We start from the raw sequence: 6,000 nt of genomic DNA on the forward strand, positions 1-6,000 counted from the left end.
CGGCCGGGGAGTGACATTTCAATGCGGGGCTCTGCGAGCCTCACACAGAAATAGAGCATTCCGCGGTTTGTGTTCTGCGCGCTATTTTGTGTGGACAAATCGTGACCATCTGCCTAGGATTGCGTTTTCTAACACAATCCTATGGCAGCTTCCATGAGCGGAAATTCTGCGGGAAATACCGCCGTGAAATTTCCGCCAGTGTGCAGGCGGCCATAAGGGGAGAGCAGTGATCAATGGGCTACCGAATATCTACGTGTGTTTGTATATAGCAGTTCGTTGGTCCGTAGGGAGCAGAGACTCATGACTAAAAGTTTAGTATTTTCCTAGTGCTTTTAGCTAAACTGCCAAAAATGTGATCTAGATAAATAGAAATTGTATAACTTTTTTTCTTCTGGTAACGGGGGAGCGAAGCTGTCCCCGTACTGTACAGCACCATACACTAACAGATCTGCCTTACCTCTGCTCTTCATAACATTGGATCCTTTAGAACTAAAGACTACTTGTTTCTACTTGTCTGCTCCATACGTTGCGGTGTAATACATCGTCCTGTATACTAACATAGTCCCATCGCCCTCTGCAGGGATACGAAGAGGCGGTATGAACATTCCACAATGGATCAAGCCTTGACTTTCCACCTTCTAGATGAAGTTTGTGATCGGAAGCCTTTTTATAACTACAGAGGCATTATCCTGAGAAGACGGAACATCAAACACTATTTGGACTTCTGCTACTTTCTGGATTCTTGTATAAATTATAATCTCATACTAAAGAACATGGTTATGTTTTCTTTCTGTTCTTTTCGATTTGCCTGCTTGCTTTGGAGGGGTCACGTGAAATGGATGGAGGCTTTAATTTTCTACAACCAGAAACTGCTTACTTACCATAGGCCTGTAAAAAAAAAATAATGAAGCCATAACCATCTTGTGTTTTCTAGGCATGGCGTGGGTTGTGCACAAAACACATGCTGTTTTCCCGGTTGTTAGAAGCTGGTGGATGGATATGGGGGAAGGGTGTGTGGTTTTTTTTGTTTTTTTTCTTTTTTCGAAACCTTTTACTTTTGTGCTAGCTTGTGGCTAGCTGTTCTGATGGTAATAACTGAGGGCTGTTTTAAGCTATGGCTTTGCCTTTCCTTGTGTAACTCCAATGAAGACTTGCGTCTGATGGGGTTTCACAAAAAACAAACAAACAAAAATTCTAAGAAAGCTTTATTTTTTCCAGAAATCTATATATTTCTATTTGTATTTTTATTTGTGTTGATATCTCGGAGCAAAAAAAAAGTGTGTGTTCTGTCACTTGATCCAGAAATTTCACGACTGCTCGACAAGATGGGAATCTACTAAATTGGGTCGTCTCCTGACTTTGTCTTGTTTGGAGTGTGCAGGATGTCAGTTTTTGTGTTTTTTGTTTAATGCTGTGTTTTGCTGTAGCTTCGATCTCTGATGTGACTTGAACTGTCTTTCGTCATACCTCTAGCGGTAGCACAGCTCTGAATGTATCCATCATCTAAACACAATGGGGGCTGCCATTTCGGCGGAGGGATAAGCTTTAGTGTCGTATGCTTCAGTCATTGGCTTGGCTCAGATCATCGTGTGCTTGCCTCCATCTGTGTATAGGCAATAGGTACATTTTAAATGCTGCAGCCTATAGGCCAGGGTTCGCTAATCCCAACCAATCAAGCCATCGCTGGCAAGCCTTTTAATGCCCGGAAACTTTTTTTCATATAACCTTGTTCTATGGAAACTGTTCCTGAATATTTCATATCGTGTGACATATTTTAGCATATTTTTATGAGCATTTTCTGTCTATAGGTCCATAAGCCTATTCAACTGTACACGACACAGTGCTACTCCTCTGTATGAGTGCAATATCCATAACCCGGTTTGTTCTAGGTTTGCTGCACAGATAGAGGAGAGCCGTGAATTTTGCACAAGATCTCTTGTTCCTTGGTGTTTTTTCTTTTGTGAATCCCTGTTAAGTGACAATCTTTAGTTGGATTTATTTGGCTAGGGGCTGGATTACACAGGCATGGTCGGGGTTGTTCACTTTTTTGGCAAACACTTGGGGAGAATATGAAACTGTCGAAAAGAAAGAGCTGTCTTGGTTGTCCATAGCGGCTAATCACATCACAGCTTTATTTTTCGAGAGCACTAGAAGAAATGAAGGGGGTTGTACACTATTGATGGTCTATTCTTTGGATTGGTCATCAGTAGTAGATCGGCGAAGGGTTCGTCAATCAGCTGTTGTCTGGACTGATGTGCTTTTGCACTGCACTGATTTTTTGCGGGTAGCACACTGCTCCGTTCTCTCTGCAGTGGCCAGGCTTAGTACTACAGGCCAAGTTTAAGATTCATTTCAAGAGCAACTTAGCCTGCACTACAAAGCCTGGCCACTGCATTAAGAACGGAGCTGCCTGCAGAAATCTGTTCTGTGCACAAGCACACTGGCGTGCTGAACAGCTTATCGTCGGGAGTCCTAGAAGATTGACTCCCACCGATCTATTATTGATGCCCTATCTTGAGGATAGGCAATTGACAGTTTACAACTGGACAACACCTTTTAAAGCAGTGCTGTGATTTAATTTCTATGGTCAACCAAGTTTTTTTTTTTTATTTTTTATTTTTTTAATTTTAGATACAGATGTTCCCTTCCTTACCCCTTTCCTCTTGGCTCGAGATATCCTAAGATAAGTGGTGCGAAATGGCCAGCTTTGAAACAAAAACTTTCGCATTACTGTGTTGCGTTGAGTAACTTCTTTTTTTTTTTTTCTTTGTACTCCTATTTTCACTCCAAAGTTGGCGTTCCCACGCCACTTCTCTCAGCATATCTCGAGCATAGAGGACACATCTGTGGTGTTCAGCCCTTATTCAAAAAGGTGATCCAAAAAAGTTTTTTTGTTCCGGTGTCACAAAGTGAGCTGCTTCCTGAGCCTTGCTGCAGACAGTCTTCAGAAATCCCATTGCCACCAAGGTAGTGGATGCACATTATCACAGTAGCACATTCTAAGTTCTGGTTTCAAAAGGTTCTGCAAAGTTTTCAGATCGGACATGTGATAATTTAAAAATCATTACAATCAATAGTTCTAACCCATAATCTAAAACCGTTTTGATTTCAATCGCTGTCGCCGTCCGTCATATGTTTACCCTCCCGGTTACTGTGACTGTGGTTAGGAATTCCAGCTGATTCCTCTGTTCCATTGATTCATATCAGTCTTGTGCATCTGTTCTAATAGATTTACAGTATATATATTGATGTCACTTACCGAATGATTAACATTTTTATAAGCTAGGTTACAATGAGTATATGGAAACAGATGTATATAATTGGAGTATTGTGTAAAAACTTTATAAAACTACCCGCAGGCTTTTGTGCTGTGGGGGGGATTTGGTCCCCGGAAGCTCCTTGTGGGATGGTTTGTTACTTGCATTTAATTGTATACAACGCACATAATATATATAAATATATATCTATATTGCCTTACCACTAAAAAGCTCTGTTCAAGGAATGATCCAGAAGAAGTGCCTACGTGGTAACGAGCAGATGACTGAAAACCAGAAGTTTAGACAAGCATTTTAAACGAGTCTTGTGTTTTTGTATCAAACACTTTTTTTTTTTTTTTTCTCTCTTGAAAGGCCACTTATCCTGGTATGGAAAATCCGTTCTAAATCTAGATAATGAATGTTGAACATGCTGGTGGTTATTTGGGTAATATCGTGGACATTGGCACTTTTAGTGATGGGGAAGCCTGCAATGCCTTCAGTCATATAATACATTGCAGACCTGTCCAGCATTTAAAGTGCTTGAATTGAAAGCTTTATTTTACAAAGGCTTATGGGACGTTTACAAAATAATATATATATAAATCTTAATATCATTAGTTGCATTTGCACTAAATGTGATGTACTTTTGCTATTCTGTAAATAAATGTATTACACTAAGTTACAAGCCTTCTTGTTCTTTCATACATCCTCCATGGACGTCCTAGATGTGTTCATTGCAAGAATCGTAAGATGACTTCATCCAAATGGACTTGAAATTGTGATATTTGTCTTAAGTTGTTTCCATTGCACTATGAATTAACCTCTTAGAGACTGGCCTATCGTGTTTTTACGTCCTGCAGCTGCAGGACGTGTGTGTGTGTGGGGGGAGACCGCAGGGCAATCTCCCTCCATACAATGCAGGTGTCGGGGTGTCGGCTGTTTCTTACAGCAGACACCTGGCGGCAGCAACAGCTCCGATAAGCCACACGGCTCGTCGGAGCTGTTAACCTTTTAAATGCCGCTGTCAGTTCTGACAGTGGCATTTAAATCCCCGGAACGATGTTTGGGGGTCCCATATGCCCCCCCGCGATGAGATTGCAGGGAGCTGTGTGGGTGTCATGGCAGCCAGGGCCTTCTGAAAGGCCCCTGGGCTGTTTTGGCAGAATGCTTATAAAGCCATGCCTGTGGGGTGGCTTAATAGACTGCCTGCCCAATCGCAGTATGATGCAAAGCTACAGCATTACATCTTCCTGAAGGAGCGATCAAAGTATCAGAAGTTGTTGCTCCCTCAGGGGACTTAAAACTTTTTTGATCGTCCTTACTTTTCTTTTTCTTTTAATAGTAAATGTTTTTTTTTAAAAACTTTTGCCATATTTATAATAAAAATCTAATATAACAAATACGCACTTATCACTGCATCCGTAAAAGTCTGATCTCTCAAAGTAACTTATTTACCCCCGCGCGATGAATGTTGTAAGGAAAAAAGAATGCTGGAAATGTGCTTTTTTTGGTCAACCTGTCTCCAAAGAAAAAACGCACTAAAAAGCAATCCATAAGTCAAGGGAAAAATTAAAAGCTTTTGTGCACAGAAGATGGCGGCAGGAAATAAAAATAGATCTCTGAAAACCTAGTACAGAAGACAAAACTATATAAGCTTGGTATTGTAATTGTACTGACCATAGAATACCGTTATTGTCATTTTTAAATAGTACATTGCAAAATACTCATCCCACAAAAGACAAGCGCTCATACAGCGAGGCGTTATGATTTTTTAAAAGGGGGGAGAAAAAAGCAAAAATGGAAAAACGAAAAAAAAGCTTAGTCACTAAGGGGTTAAGAGAACAGGGACATGTGAGATAATATTAGGCAATTGACCTTATGTGCAACAATGGACTTTCAAATATAAGTTTTCAGTAGCAAATCAGAAATGGATAGGTGAAATGAGTAAATGGTTCAGAGGAGAATGAAGCAGGGGAAGAACTCCTGGGACAGGGTGTCTAGATGCAGGGGTGTAAGAACAGATGGAGTTGGGAAATAAGGGGGGGGGGGGGGGGAGGCATAGGTGATGGAATCCTATGGGCCACTAGGAGGAGCAATATATGGCTGTGGACGACCATACTTGCATTATCTTCTGGTCTCCGGTATACTAGCATTGATTCACTCTGCGTGCGGTCCAATTACATTGAAAAATAAAGAAAAAATGACTAGACATGGGTAGCATAAAACCTTGCTAAAATACAACATAATTACATGGGTGTTTTTATATATATATATATATATATATATATATATATATATATATATATATATATATATATATATTAAATTTTTATTTGATTTATTTTTTTAGAACAGAACAGGCAGATGTGTGGTCTCCTGCACAGAATACGGACCGGGTGTCCATGTGCTGTGTGATACAAATCACACCGAAGCATGTCCAGCACGATTCGCTGTTGCCCATGTGAATGCACCCTCAGTGTGACGCGACATGCATACGTTTTTTATTGTTTGCTTTTTTTTACATGGCAACTCTGATCGTGAGAAAAGGCTCATGGCATGCATCAATCTGCAAATTACAATCAGTGTGCTGTCTTTTTTATTTTATTTTTTTTCTTGATGTGGGAAAGCGAATTGGGCCTTTTTTTTTTTTTTTTTGTATGTGGGAAGGGAGGTAGTTTTGATACTATTTTTTTTTTTCCCTCTCCTTGCAGACCTGAAAAAAACGGACATACCAACCACATAC

General features: G+C 40.3%; 1 protein-coding gene across 2 annotated transcripts in view; it reads left to right on the forward strand.

Moving 5' to 3' along the window:
* CERT1 (ceramide transporter 1) overlaps window positions 1–3,942 on the forward strand; it is an 85,887-nt gene extending 81,945 nt beyond the window's left edge. For both annotated transcript variants that reach the window (XM_066602881.1, XM_066602883.1), the window contains one exon: window positions 581–3,942. The gene's annotated coding sequence lies outside the window, so the exon portion shown is untranslated. The remainder of the gene's footprint in view (window positions 1–580) is intronic.
* The last annotated feature ends 2,058 nt before the right edge of the window (window positions 3,943–6,000 follow it).

This window comes from Eleutherodactylus coqui, chromosome 5 (assembly GCF_035609145.1).
Source record: "Eleutherodactylus coqui strain aEleCoq1 chromosome 5, aEleCoq1.hap1, whole genome shotgun sequence".
NCBI classification, from domain to species: Eukaryota; Metazoa; Chordata; class Amphibia; order Anura; family Eleutherodactylidae; genus Eleutherodactylus; species Eleutherodactylus coqui.